The 16,339-nt window shown below is 36.2% G+C and overlaps 1 pseudogene; it reads right to left on the bottom strand.

Annotated features, from left to right (window-relative positions):
• Positions 1–454: 454 nt before the first annotated feature.
• LOC101725416 (olfactory receptor 7E178-like) lies at positions 455–1,412 on the bottom strand (annotated as a pseudogene).
• Between the last annotated feature and the right edge of the window lie 14,927 nt (positions 1,413–16,339).

Here is a 16,339-nt window from a genome sequence, read left to right as displayed (position 1 = left end):
CTGAAACCTGACAAACTGTCTCCTCCTTTAAGTTGCAGATGTCAGGTGATGTGTCCCAGTGATGAGAGAAGTGACTCAGACAATCTTAAAAGTAGGATTTAATCCCCATTAACAAGTAGAAAAATAAAAAAGCAATACATATCAAGAAAGAGGAAGATATGATTGCTTTTTAATGAGAGGAAACAAGACTTAGACCAAGAGACCTGAGTAATGGGTAAGGAAAGTGAGAAGGATATATTGATGTGCTTACACATAATTACACATATTCTTAGTGACTATGATTGAAGTGATTATCTGGAACAGTTCCTCAGCTCCATTAAAGTTTTCCTAAGGGGAACAGTTGTGTTAACACAAACCAGAGAGACTTATAATTACTTATGCATATAAACACTATGATTGCATATTCAGGGTTTCTTGTTGCTGGAGTTTGATTTTGCTGCAGCCTCCAATTCTGTGAAAGGATGGTATAGACCGTGGCATTAAGTTTTTATTCTTCTGACAATTTTCTGCAGGGCCCTCTTGATGTCCTTGTTCCTCAGGCTGTAGATGAAGGGATTCAGCATGGGTGTGACCATGGTGTACATCACTGAGGCCACCAAACTGTCCCTAGAGGAACAAGAAACAGTTGAACTGAGGTACACCCCTAGTCCTGTCCCATAAAACAAGCAAACTATGGTCAGTTGAGAGCCACAGGTGGAGAAGGCTTTATACCTGCCACATGACCATGAGACTCTCAGAAAGGAGGAAAAAATTTTATAGTAAGAGAAGAAGATCCCTGAGATAGGAAGAAAACCCAAGATGATACCAAGAAGAATTGTAACTATGTTATCAGTGGAGGTGTCAGAACAGGCAAGTTTGAGAAGCTGAGGGAAGTCACAAAAGAAATGAGGAATTTCCACATCTGTACACAAAGTAAGATGTGATGTCATTATGCAGTGCATCTGGGAGTTCCAAATACTGATGGAAAATGACACCAGTACCAACAAGCCACAGAAGTGGGGGCTCATGGTGGTTGGGTAATGTAGAGGATAGCCGATGGCCACTAAATGGTCCTAGGCCATCACTGCCAGCAGCAGGCTGTCCAAACATCCAAAAAGAACAAAAAAGGGCATCTGAGTTAGACAGCCCTCATAGGTGATAGATTTGCTATGTGTGTGGATATTCACCAGCATCTTGGGGATTGTAGTTGTGCTAATGCCAATATCAGAAAAGGACAGGTTGGACAGGAAGAAGAACATGGGGTTTTGGAGGTGGGAGTCAGAGATGACAACCAGAATGATGACCAGATTCCCAAGAACTGTGACCAAGTACATGGACAGAAACAGTTCAAAGAGGAGAGGCTGCAGGTCTGGATCTTCTGAGAATCCCAGGAGAAGAAATTCCAACATAGCAGTTGAATTCTGTGTTTCCATAGAGCTAAGATACCCGTTGAAAAGGAAGAGATTGTTGGAATACATGAAATGGCATACAAGCAATCAAACATGTATTTATATTTTGGGTGCAAGAAATTCAAAATGAAGCATGTATACTTGAGGATAACTACAGTTTGTATAAGATTTAAATGTGTCCTCCAAACTTTCATGTGCTTGCTCCTCAATTTGACAGTGTAAAGACTCAGTGGAAACTTTAAAAAGTGTGTAAGTTTAAAAAGGTGTAATGGTGTAAGCCTGTAATCCCAGCACTCAGGATGCTGAGGCAGGAGGATCACAGTGAGTTTGAGGCCAGTCTGTTATGCAATAGTAAATTCAAGTCCAACCTGAACTACATATGGAGAAGCTGTCTCAAAAAACAAAACCAAAAAAGAAAATGGGAGTCCAGTGGGGAGTCCATAATAGTGTGTCCCAGACCCTCTGGTTTCCTATTCCAATGTGAATATCCTAATCACACACACACACACACACACACACACACACACGGACGCATGCTCCTCAGATCCACAATGAGTCTCTTCCTAGAGTCGGCACTATATTATATGAATTTTTGGATGCTGAATTTTGAACTAAGTAAAGGTTTTTGTCAGCAGAGATGGTAGGAAAAGAAAGGTAGAGTTTGTAAAGATGAGATGGAGAGTCTGGGGAACATGGAGGGGAGGGAAAGAGGGTAAAGGGGTCAAAAATAAGCAAGACATGATACATATATGTACCAATCCTCCCAAAACAAATGTAACCATTATGTTTTACAAACATACACAAATTTTTAAAAGTAAAAAAAGATTAAATTTTAAAAGTTTTTCTGCCTCAGTTATTTCATTATAGTAGTGTAAAACTGACTAATATGAGGTCAATACACCATTAGCAGTAATTCACATTGTGGCAAATTTTAAGTCTTCTTTTGTTTCTGTGTCATTTGCTTGTTTCTACACATTCTGCTTCAGAGATTCTGGTGCAAAGACTATTAGATGAACAAAGATATTTTAGGATGAGAAATCCATGATTGCACCAGAATATCGCCCCCTATCTTCAAAGAATACATGGGAAATAAGAAATACTTTTCATCTCAGAAAGAAAAAATAGTCACTCTAAAAAGCACTAAAAGACAGTGTTATGTAATTTCTTTTTATTCAAATGCAGTAAAGGAAGTTCCTTTGATTTGTAAGATGTTTGCATAACCTCAAAGTGTTAGAGTACAGGTCAGTATTTTAAATTAAATCAAATATTGATACAGAATTTTTATATCTTATCTCTAATCCTGAATATTTGTGAATGGTTATTTCTTTAACAAATGCATAATAACTCTGTTATGTACAGTTTAGGAATTTATGGCCAGGGTAGTTCCAAAGCCTGCTCTGGATCCATAAAATGGTCCTCTGCTGGTTTAAGAACTTTTCAAGTTCTCCGAAGTATGCTGTTGAAATATCAATTGGGGTTGCATTGAATCTACACAGCAGTTTTGGAAGTATGGCCATTTTCACTATATTGGTTCTTCCTACCCAAGAGCAAAGGATGTCTTTCCATTTTCTGATATTCTCTTCACTTTGTCAGAGTGCTGTAGTTTGCAGAGTGGAGGTCTTTGATTTCTTTTATTAGGTTGCTTCATAGGTATTTCATTTTTTTGGATGCTATTGTGGAGTTTTTCTCCAGTTCCTCTTTCAGTGAGACTGTTTTTTGTGTACAAGATGGCTATTAATTTTCATGTGATTACCTTGTTTCCAGCTACTTTACTAAATTTGGCTCAACATCACTGGTCATTCAAGAGATACAAATGAGAACAATGCGGAGATTTCACCTCACCTTTGAAACAATAGCTACTATCAAGAAATCAACCAATAACAAATGTTGGCAGGGCTATGGGAGAAAAACAACTGTGCTTCACTGTTAGTAGGAGTGTAGACTGGTGCAACCACTGTGGAAATCAGTATGGAGGTACCTCAAAGAACTAGGACTGGAAGTCCCATTTGACCCAGGTATTGCCCTGCTCTGGATCTCTCCAAAAGAATTAAAAGAATCATACCACTGTGACATATGTGCACCAATGTTCAGTACACTTTGCAATAGCTAAAACTTGGAAACAGTCCAATTGCCAATCAACTGGAGACTGTATAAAGAAAATGTGGGTTTTTAAAAAAAATAAAATGAGTGCTAATTAACCATAAAGAATGAGAAACTGGAGCCCTTCAGAGCTAAATAGAGGCCATATTCTTAAGTCAAATAAATAGGACACTCATTTGTAAATACCAAATTGTTTCTCTGGTGTGAGAAACTGAAAGTGTAATTAAGGTTAAAATGTATAATAGATAATGTGAAATAGGAAGAAATGGTCCAAAGGGGGAAGGGGAACTATGAGCAGTAGGGGAAAGGAAAGAAGGGGGAGAAATGAATATGAGAAAAGGAAAAAATGGAAACAAAATCTTTGTAAATATGGAGAGGTAGAGGGGTTGATGTGAGGGCAGGGAAATGTGGAAAAATAACTAAGATCCAAGATATATTTTGTAAAAGTACAAATTCCCAATGATGAATGTTATCATATGTATACATAAAATATATCAACAAAATTAATAAAAAATTTTAAAAGATCCTTTCAAGTCAGTACTTTCTCATTGGGGGATTGAATTTCTTTCAAAGTGAGTTGAATTTAGACATTCCAAGCTTTCATTTTTCCTGGTAGGTCAAAACATAATTTAATTTGAAGAAGAAAGCAAAATAGAAAGAACAGAAAAATAATATTACAAGTGTGTGTGTAGTTTGCTCATCTGTAAAGTGGTTATAAATGATTGAATCTACTGAATAGTAGCAGAATATGCTTCTGCACAATATGTCTACTCAGCAGATGGATTAATTGAGCTGAAGGTATTGAGGAAAACATATACAAAGCATCTCCCTGTATTTGCCTAACAGTGGCACATGAATTTGTAAATGTATCCCTTCTTTTTCCTCTAGGAAGGGCAAAAGGATTTTTAATCACTGGAGATAACTCTACACACTTCTCATTCAAGAGATGCACCAAAGTGATTTACATAAAAACCTTGTTAAAAGCAGCCCTCATGGACCATTAGCCTTTCCACAGATTTACCTGCCCTCAAATTGCCATGCCTAGTAGCTTAGAGTTTTTCTTGGTCTAATAAACTTTCTTTAACACTTATCCTTTTTTTTGTTAAGATGTGATACAACTGCAAGTTTTAAGTAGCCACCTCTTTGTCTCACTCAGTGCTGGTTATTCCCATGAGTATGTATGATGCAAATTTGTTGTTATTTTTCTTTGGGTTTTTTTTTTTTTTTTTGAGACATTATCTCACTAAGTTGCCCAGGCTGCTTCAAACTTGTTATCCTCCCATCTCAACATCCTTAGAAACTGTGGTTACAGGTGTGTACCACTGCTCCAATTTGGTGGAAAATTCAATGAACTTTTATTAGGTTTTTGCTTGTGAATCTGCCTTTTGTCAGTCTAATTTTGAGGGGGCCAACAGAATAACTTGAGATATGTAAAGGAAAAAGATTTTTTCCCTTCAATACTTAACCTTAACCTTAACCTTATTAAATTAAATAATAAATACAAAGTGCTTAGACAGTAGTTCTCAATAGTATTTGAACATTATAATCACCTCCTGATCTTTCTAAATCTGCTGATATGCTGGTCACAGTGTTGAACTAATTAAATTAGAATCTCTTGCACATTCTTCCTTTGGATATACTAACATAGCCAGGGCATAAAACTACTCCCAAGGACTAAGTAAATTCTCAATGAATGTAACCTATTACATACAATAATAATTATTATTATATAAAATATATTGTAAAATAATAATCATTATTATTATGACTACTATCAACTACCTGTATTAAAATTATAAATATTTAATAACATTTATTCCTGAACTCACTATAGATAAAATGTGAGGGTCTTTGTGTGTTCCCTGCATAATTTCCTTCTCCTGCCATTTTGATGGCCAAAGGTAAACGGTATCATAAAAGTACCTGATGCATTTTCGTTCAATCTTTCAAAGCATTAGAATTAATGTACGGCCATGAAGAATTTATCGAAAAATTACCAAAGTACTATCACATTTTGTATATTATTTCCTGGAAAGTTTCATTTGCCACAGTATTGTTTTAAATTTTTCTGTGCAGTACATGCGACTACTTCAAACATTAAATGATATGTATTATTACTGCCTGGGGAATAAACTTTTAAAAATTTATTATGATATTCCTAAGAAAATTTTTGTGCCTACCTACTCTTCTAGATAAGAGATCTTCAGGAGACATAGTAGTTTCTTGTTTTTTTGTTTCTTGTTTGTTTGGTACCAGGGATCAAACTCGGGACCTTACACTTGAGAGGCAGGTGCCAGAACCACTGAGCTAAATCCCCGGCCCTAGAGAGATAGTGTTTTGAGTTGTAAAAATTGATACATGTTACCTTTTTACATTGATGTGGATTGAACCTAGGGCCTTCTCCTTGAGCTATACCCTTTGCTCTTTTACATTTTGCAAGAGGGCTTTGATAAATCACTACTTTGCCTTGTTGGGCTTGAATTTGTGTTCCTTTTGCATCACCTTCCCAGAGTGCTGGGATTACAGGCATGCACCACCACATCTGGCTACATTTTACTTTTAGTTCTCTACATTTGCTTTCTCAGCAGAAAAATCTGACACAACCTTATTGATAAGGCAGAGGATCAAAAATATCTTTGAGGTCTATAAACTAATGCTGTTTCCATAATAGATCTATGTGGACATTCTCACCTGGTATAGAAAATATAGCAATATATACATCACTCATAGACAACCTGTGATTCACAATATTCATGGGTATGTTGGGCACCTAATAGTGGCTTTACATTTACTAAATATTTTTTTCTCTCTCTCTCTCCTTCTTTGTTTTTTAGGAGTTATCAGGGGATGAAATAAGGAAGTTCTGAGACACATTCCTAAACTTGTTTAAATTTATTGTGAGCCAGAGACTGAGTAAGTTTCCCAGGCTGGCCTCAAACTTGTGATTCTCCTACTTAACCATCCCAAGTATTTGGGACTTGAATGATGTGCCACAATGCCCATCTGTCACATATTTTAAATAAGAATTTGAACCACTTTTTACATATGGGATCTCACTGTGATTACCAAAATGACCTTGAACTCCTAGGCTAAGGTAGTCTTCCTGCCTCAACCTCGCAAGTAGCTATGCCACCATGAGCATGTCACCATGCTTATTCTGAATCAGTAATGAAATCACAGATATATTTATGAAACATAATCCTAGAAATGGTTTCATGATCTTTCATTCTATTAAGTGGCAGAAAGAAGGAAGTTTTTCACATCCCAGATAAGTCACAAAATGACTGAAAATCCTAAAATGTGACCATGCAACAAGATTCACTTTCCTTTCTCTTTCTCACTCTCTTTTTTAGAAAAATTCCCACAATTTACACAACTTTTAAAACTTGAATGCCACAGGGTCTATTTTATGGAAAGTGATGATTCCATGGAAAGTCTGTACCACAGAAACACACAAGCACTGTTATGTGTCTTGTTTAGTGCTAGGTCCAGAGCCAGAAGGAATGAAAGTCCAGAAGCCCCCAATGTGTGCAACCCATACCACCTACTCTGTTTCTGTGAATCAGAAGGATCTTTCCAATATTTAATAGTAACTTTTGTTCTTGGGGCCTTCTCTGTACCAAGCAAGGTATAGGTTCTGGGAAATCCAAAGCAACAGAAGATCAATTGTTTCCCTCTAAACATTAAGAAGCTTCGTCTATGAAGACAAAAATAAAAAGGTCTGGGTAGGGGTGTAGGTAGTTGTGTTGTGGTATTCTAGCATGGATGTGGCCCAGGGTTTAATTCCCAGTAGTACAAGAGTGGTAATCATAGTAATTTTGAAATGCTCTCTCAGGAATTCAGGAAACTGAACTTTAGATAACAGCATGCTTTATTTGATTGATACAGCACTTTACCTTGTTAATGTACTAATGATAACAAAAATGCCTAACATTTATTTTCCCCTACTCTATAAATCTCTCACATACTTAGTCACATTTGTATGAGTTTTAATTCTTGCTGCAGTTGTTGCAATTGATGTCAATTCAGCTGACAACTCTGAGGTTCAGAAATACTAGGAATATGACCAAGGTCACTCAGATAACATAGAACATAGAAAATTAAAATTAAGCTATAGGTCTCTGAGGTGTGGTCACAGAGCTTGTTCACTGTTTCCTACAATTCACAAGGTTCAGTAGAAATCCAGATATCTTTTGTAAACCTCCTCACATGTGCCTTTAGCAGCTTTCTGTTTTGCATCTAAAAATTGAACACAATGTTATGATTTATGTCTCCCTTAGAGATGGAGAGGGAATAAATCACAAGTCTGAAGGAAGCAGTGGACTACAGAGACAGATTCAAGGAACAAGTGCAAGAAACAGAGCTGCCCTGAATTTTTACGCCAACACATCCTGTGATGGCAGCCATCCTTCCTACAGCTGATGCAGACAGGGCATTCACTGCTTTTCTCTCTAGTCCAAATCCCCAAAGGGAAGAGAACAGTGATTGGAAGGATACTGCCTTGGAGTCACAAGGAAAAGCAATGTTAGATTGGGTTAAGAGGAGAGAAGCCTGTGCAAATGCCCTGTAGATGGGATCTCATTTTCTAGATTCAAAGCTGACTTCAAAAACCCTGGTATAGTGTTGCACATGTGTAATCCCAGGTACTGGGGAGGCTAAGGCAGGAGGATTTCTAGTTTGGGGCCAGTCTGAAGTTAGAAAGAGCCTGTCTAAAAGGGTCTAGGGATGTAGCACAGTGGTAGAGCACTTGCCAAGTATGAACAAAGCTTGGGGTTCAATCTCCGAACTCAGAAAGATGAAATGAAAGGAAGAAAGAAAGAAAAAAAGAAAGAAAGAAAGAGAAGGAGGTAGGGAAGAATGGATGGAGGAGGGAGAAGAAAGGAAAGGAAAGGGAGAGGGAAGGGAAGACATAAAAGTACTGTTCTCCTATCCTCAACTGTAAAACAATGATAATGCATGTTGTTTCCTTATTTCATTAAGAAAAACAATGTGAAATTATGTAGAATAAAGTTAACAAGCTCCATGAAAAGCCTTGTCTCAGAGACTGGCACTTGCAAAATCTAGGTTAAAGTTCTGGGACCACAGATCAGAGGGATCTATTTCCTGTTCTGGTGGAATCAATGCTTACAAAAGCTAGAACCAGTGTTGCAGGAAAACTAAACCGTATATGAGAGTTTTCACACCTTTCCTATAACTTAAATCATAAATGTCATAGGCCTTGGAGCTAAAATTCTGCATGTTGGTACTTTCCTATCTGGCTACCAACTGTCCTGCTGCCCCTGGTGATGAAGAAACAATGGTCCCCCAGTCCCTCTTGCATCCAGTATCTCCCTTAGCACTTACAGGGTCAAGCTGTGTCTCCACTGGGGCATGGCCAAAGAGGACTGATCTGCTGCTCGTCCCCTGCTTGATGTATTAGAATACCTCAGGCTCCATTCTCGGTACTGGCAAGACTAGAGTCAGACATGAGCTGCCTGTTTAGATGACAAATCTGGGAAGAAGAGACAGGGATGGAGCCCCTGGACTGGAATGGGCAAACTGTAGAGCTGGAAGGCCAAGGTGTTTCTTTATAATTGTATGACACTGGGGATTCAATGCAGAGTTCATAATTAGCCTAACCCATCCAGAATATCCCAATCCCTATGCACTTGGTAATGTTAACAGAGAAAGAAAAGAAGAAAAGTAAATTACTGAAAATGATGTTGCCTTTCTTATTACAGAAGGAGGCTCAACTGTGGCCTTTGCTTTTACTTCCAAGTTGTAGGATTCTAATAAAATTTAGCCCCATTTTTTAATCAAAGAAAATAATATGTAACTTTTTAAATTCATGAAGTTTATTGATATGTTAGGTATACAATATGATGACATTTATCATTGGGAATTTATACCTTATATCTTGGTTGTTCTTATTTTCCCCTCATTTTACTGCCATCCCTTCAACCCCTCCAAGTTCATGAATACCAAATCAGCAGTCCAGAAAATTTTAAATAATATTCTAGGAAAAACAATGAAGAACACAACCACAGAAAGCCCAGTGGAATGAATCCATCAAGCATGACAAGAAATTAAACAAAAAGGGGCAGAATTCAACAAAAAGACAAAGTCATGACAAGGATAAGTCAATGCATATCAGTTAAAACCATCAATGTTAATGGTCTCAATTCAGCAGTCAATAAAGTAGACTGGCAGAATGAGTCAAGAAGCAAGATTGAACAATATGCTGCTTGCAAAAAAAACACTCAATTTACAAAGAAACTCATAGACTGAAAGTTAAAGTATGGAAAGCAATACATTATGTGATAGGAAACCCTTTCCCCAAAAGCAAGAGTACCTATTGTCATTGGAGATTAAGTGGATTTCAAACCAAAACTGATTAAGAGAGACAATCAAGGACACTACATCTTTGTAAAGGGAATAATCCAAGAGGAAGAGATGACAATCATAAATTTATATGCACCAAACTCTACTGTGCCCAACTACATAAAGGAAATACTAATGGACATGAAAAATCAAATAAGTACTAATGCAATAATAGTGGGGGACCTCAATATTCCACTGTCACAAATAAACTTATTAAGTAGACAAAAAATGAACAATGAAATACTAGACCTCAATCAAACTCAGAACAAATGAAATTAACAGATATTTATAGAGTGTTCCACCCCACAAAATCAGAATGCATTCTTTTTAGCTGAAAATGAGTCATTCTCCCAAATAGAACATATAATTGGTCATAGAATTTGTTTAAGTAAGTGCAAAGGAATTGAAGTTATTCCCTGTATGTTATGAGATCATAGTGTGATATAATTGGAGATCAATAGCAAAAGAAATCACAAGAATTTCATAAACACATGGAAATTGAATGACACACTTCTGAATAACCAATGGGTCACAGAGGAAGTTAAAGAAGATATTAGTCAGTTTCTACAATTAAATGACAATCTCAACCCAAGATATCAGAATCAATGGGACACAATCAAAGCAGTCTTATGAGGAAAATTCACAGAAGTGTTTATTCATATTAGGAAAAGAGACCGAGCTCAATTAAAGAATCTGATGCTGAAACTCAAGCTTCTAGAAAAAGAAGAGCAGGATAAACCCAAAGCTCATATAAGGGGGAAAATTATAAAGATCAGAGAAGAAATCAATGCAATGGAGACTAAGAGAATGATAAAAACAATCAATGAATCAAAGATTTTGTTCTGCAAAAGAATAAACAAAATTGACAAAACCTTAGCCAACCTTATGAATAAAAGGAAATAAAAGGCTCAAATCCATGCACTTTGCAATATAAAGTGTGAAATTACAACAGCCCCAGCAGAAATCCAGAGGATCATCAATACCTAGTTTGAGAATCTGTACTCTAAAAGATGGAAAACACAAAAGAATTGGACAGATTTCTTGATACATATGAATTACCAAAGTTGAACAAAGAAGATATAAAAATTCTAAACAACACAAATCAAAGAATAAAATTGAAAATGTAATTTATAAACTTACAAACAATGAAAAGCCCAGATCCTGATGGCTTCACTGATGAATTCTATAAGAAATTTAAGAAAAGCTTTTGTCACTAATGCTCAAACTCTTTAATTAAATTGTTAGAGAAGCAATATTCCCAAAATTATTTTTGGAAACAACTACTACCTTTATTCAAAAAGCAAAGGAAGAGCTAACCCAAGAAGAGAACTACATGACAATCTTTCTAATGAACATAGGTGGAAAAATTCTTAACGAGATACACACCAACACAATGGAGAAGATCTTCAAGAAGATCATATACCCTGACCAAGTGTAATTCATCCCAGGAATTCAGTGATGGTTCAACATAGGTAAATTAAAGATTGCAAAATACTATATTAACAGAGTCAAGAACAAAATCCATATGATCCTTTCAATTGATGCAGAAAACTTGTGTGACAAAATCCAACATGTATGATAAAAATCCCATGTATGATAAAAAAAACCTAAATAAAATTGGAATCTATGGTCCTTATCTCAACATCATAAAAGCCATCTACACAAAAACCTATAGCCAACTTTATACAAAATGGTTGAGAATTGAAATCTTTTATGGTAATATAAGAAACAAAACAAAGATGTCCACTATCACCACTCTTGTTTAATATAGTTCAGGAAACATTAGCTACAGCAACTAGGCAAGATAAAGAAATAAAAGTAATAAAGATAGAAAATTAATGTTAAACTGTCATTATTTGTGGATGACATTATACACTATATAGAAGAACCCAAAAACTCCACCAAAGGATTCCTAGGCTTAATAATCAGATTCAGTAGTGTAGTTGGGTACAAGATCAACACTCAAAAATGAATAGCCTTATTGTTCATGAAAAGAGACTCACTGACAGAGAACTAGGGGAAAATTCTGTTCAAAAAGGATCCAAAAAATGAAATATCTAGGAATTGATCTAATAAAAGACATATCAGGGCCAGGGATTTAGCTCAGTGTTTTTGCTGCCAGCTGCCCAAGTGCAAGGACCTGAGTTCGATCCCTGGTACCAAAAAAATAAAAATAAATAAATAAATAAATAAAAGACATAACAGACCTCTACTTTGAAAACCACAGCACTCTGAAAAAAAGAGATAGCCTACTTCAAGGGTTACTCATTTTCTTATGTCCACTGGCCCCCTTAATCTTCCCTATTTGGTTAACTTTCTCAGTACCATAGTGAAGTATTGCTGGTGCCATATTATTTTGTCACTCAATCTTATAGGTTATTTTCTCATATCAATAATTTTTTCATCATCGGTAAATCATCACCTCGTAGAAAAAAATAATATCTTCTCTACTTTTCAGGCCCAACTGTCAGTTACTTGTTTATTTTGTGAAACAGGGGTTAGAGTATATATTGATTTAGCTTTATTAAATTTTACCAGAAGTGTGACAGACAAAGTGATGTGTACTACAGTCACCCCTGTGTTCAATCCCTTCACAGCCTGAGTAACAAAGTAAATTTAAGTACCCTGGGGAGACTGCTGCAGAACAGTAAATCTCAGGACCTCTAGCATTTTTTTGTTAGGTTAATATGATACTTTCATAGCTTTAATTTCATAGTGTAATGCTCAGAGGATGTAGAGTGAACTTTAAAGTTGAACATAAATTTTCAGTTTGAAAAATGAAAAATTCTTGAAGATATATGATGTGGAGTGACTCACAACAATATTGAAGTATATACTGCTCATGTTTAACAGTGTAATTTTGTTATGTGTATTTTACTCCAAAGATGAAATAAAGACAAATCACCATTTAGAAATTCAATATAAATGACTGAAGTGATTAGGACAAACTAACTTTATCTGAGTAGATGAAGAACCCACAATCTCTTGTGGACACTAATATCTCTTTTGTATTGTTTTCCATTAGTGTTTGGAAGTCATTAGAGATTGGGATGGCATGGACCAGTTTGGCTAATTATGAGCTCTGTGCACTGAGCCCCCAAGGTCACAGAATAGTCAATAATCAGCCTCCGGTTCTTTAATGACTCCAGTCCTGTTTCCAGCTCCATATCTGTGTCCCAGGCTCTATTGTCATCTGTATTATGAAGCTCCTATGTATACTTGTATTAATTTCAATCCTGAGGACTGAGACTGTGCATTCAATGGGCAGCCAACAAAAGAGGGTCTTTGGATCTGCTCTCCTTGACTGTAACACAGCAGAGAAAGAGCATCACTAAGTGCAAATGGACCTCACTGATATGAGAAGGATACTTAAAATTATTGTTTCCTTATCCTGAGGAGAAGAACGACATATTTGGTGGTCATATGTGAGGGTACAAATATGAAAAATATCAGTTATAAGTGATAGGTCTCCCACTACCTCAACAGCTATTATGTTTAGCAGCTGCCCTTTTCCTATGGTGCCTTGCCCCCTCCCCTGTGTGACATCATGCCAAGATGGTTTCTCCCACCAAAGAACAAACCCTTCTTCCCAGTATGCCCCTGTTCCTGTCTAGAGAGTAACCTAATAGTCGCTCACCTCCTACTACCTAGTGACGTCACCAGCTCCTCTATTCCCTAGTCACTACCTCACTCAACCCCGCCTCAGCCCCTACAATTCCCACCCCAGTCTCTATAAAAGACTCTCCCTGCCCCGGCCATATTGGTTTTGTCTCTCCTTTGTTCAGAGACAGTCTGGCAGATCTATTCCCCTAATAAAGGCTTGTTGTGGCCTGGTCTGGTCTTGGTTTTGGGCCCTTTTACCTGACAATAAGGAATGGAAATTTTATGATCTCTGCTGAAGTGGGGAAAATGGAATTATTATTTCAAATTTGTTTTCTACACACCGTGTTTCTACTTCCATTGATATCTTACCAATAACAGCAGAAAATGTGTCCTTCTGAGGCATCTCCTCAGTGCTCTTAAAGGATTATGAAAGTGATGATTATGGTACAGAGGAAGACAGTACACATAATACCAGGAACTCGATTTCAGGGCTTCTTATCTTCCAGGAACTGAGGAATTTTTTATGTCTTATTTTATTTCATGTTCTCTGTCTTCCTAAAGTTATAATTGCTTACTTTGTTTTTGCTTTTAAAAAAGAATCTGTCATTTTAATGGCACTTCCATTAGATTGTTGTGTAGAAAAATGACTTGGTGGAATTGGGTTGTCTGATCGCTGATACAGGGTAATTCTTTTAGGTTGCCTGTTAGCACAAGCAAAAAATTAATTCTCTGTCACTTCAGGAGAGGGCCCTTGCTCATTCTGACCTTACTGTTGGAGTTTTCTGAAAGCTCACAGAGAAGAGAAATGAATGATCTCACCTCCCTCTATCAATGACAGATGTGGAAGATAGTCACAGATCTGAGAGAGGTCTCCCTTGAGCATTCAGCAAAAATTTCTCCCCTGACACCACTTTAGGATATTTTTTAGCTTTCTCCATCCTTCTCCGTCCTCACACTTATTTCCCTAGAATTCAAATATGGAAAATCATGTCTTGATTTCATTTCTCTTGAAGTAATGAAAGAGTTCCAAATGTGCCTCTAAAGAAACTAGGATTATCAGCTCTGAACCTCTGTCTGCATAAATCTTTCTTTGAATTGGATACAGTGAAACATTTCAGAGTGTCAGATAGCATCTGTCAATTTATTTTTTAATTGTTTCACCTTAACTTATTATTTCCATGATGCAGGGGAGGTTTTTAATATCTGTGAGAGAGCATTGTCATTAATGTTAAATTTTACTTGAAGTAACTGCACTAAGGTTTACGCAGATAAGGAATGCTCTATGTAGGGTTAATGTGTATAAAATTAGAGCAAATGAAAATGTAGCTATCATTACTGTCAATGATAAGTGTATTCTTACCAGTTATCTCCTGTGTCCTGTTGTTACACCTTTTCTATTTCTGTTGCACAGTATTTCATTTGTGTTTGCATGATTATGTGCATATGTGTGGAGGGGAATGATGTACTTTCCTTTAGAGCAGATTTCCCAGACCTAGAGCTTGTTTGGCACAGTGGAGACATAAAAAAAATATGTACCTGTGTTCAACATTGAATGGATCCTTCCCTGAATCACAATACTTATCTTTAATCAGTGTGATGTTAAGATGCTTAGTAACTTGATGTCTGCAGGTCCTTTCCTTTCACAAAGGGCACATAGATGTAAAGACAAAATAAAATAGCTTTTTCATTTTCTCTGTGTCATGGGAACATGGACCCTATCTATAATCCACTTAATTTTATCTCTATAAGTTATTTCAAAACAAAACACTACAGAGATATTCATGTGGCTTTTTTAAAGGCACAATGACAAGGGAGTGGGTGACTGCCTGGAGCTTAGGTAGATTAAAAATCTTCACATCATTTCTGGCTCCAACACCATTTAGATGCAGTTTATGATACTTAATAAACTTTCCACTTAATGTTAAGTGCACATCTTTATTTTCTTAAATCCCATTTATGGGAAGCAATAAAATCAATCCTACAAGGAAAATTTATACCAGTGAACTTATGTTAACACTTTTAACATGAGTGACAGGGAAAGAAGTACAAGGATTTTGAAAATATTATAATAATTAAGTTACACTGTAAATGAAGCTCTCCCTCCCTACCCCCATGAGACTGTGAATTAGTTGAAGAAGACCTAAAACCACTAATTGTGGATATAATCTAATCTATTTGGTGAGCAATAGATGTTCTATAGCACACTACATGGTTTAGTTTTAGGTCCATTTTAGGTAAATTTTTAAGAAAATCTCTTGTGGATTCATAAATTAGTCCTGACCTGAAAACATTGACAAGAAAATTAACCCATAAAATTCATTACAACAGATTCCTTTGAGTACAGGAAAGCAACACCAATGATAACAAGTACTCTAGATTTTAGGTAATTTTTCAGATATCTAAAGAATATTAATGATGATATAAATATTACTAAATATTTATATGTTAATAACTATAGATAGTATGAGTGGGAAATATTCTAAATGCCAGCAAATATTCTAAGGCAGTGGTTCTCAACTCTCATTTGAGTAAATGATTTAAAAATTTAAAATGTAAATATTCTGATTAAAATATTAAGCTAAGCCTGAAGTATCTGAAGATATGAAACTATCTCCAGATAAATATATTTCTAAATGAGAATCAACTGATTCAAATTAAATGATTTTCAAAATAATTTATCACAGCATCAACATAAGGAAGGTAATTGTTAGCACATTTTACAGATGTGGGGGAGTACATTATTTGTATGTGTGTTTACAAGATTTCATGTACCATTTTCTAATGCAACTCAGTTTTAAAGTGTGCTTAGATCATTTCATGTATGATTTTGGGCTTTTTCCCAATTAAATCACAGAACTAATTGATGGAAATATAGGCCAAATTTCCAT

Source organism: Heterocephalus glaber, unplaced genomic scaffold, assembly GCF_053883595.1.
Source record: "Heterocephalus glaber isolate CG9 unplaced genomic scaffold, H.glaber_assembly_v1.0 deba00001532, whole genome shotgun sequence".
NCBI lineage: Eukaryota > Metazoa > Chordata > Mammalia > Rodentia > Bathyergidae > Heterocephalus > Heterocephalus glaber.
This window is presented reverse-complemented; position numbering and strand designations above follow the sequence as displayed.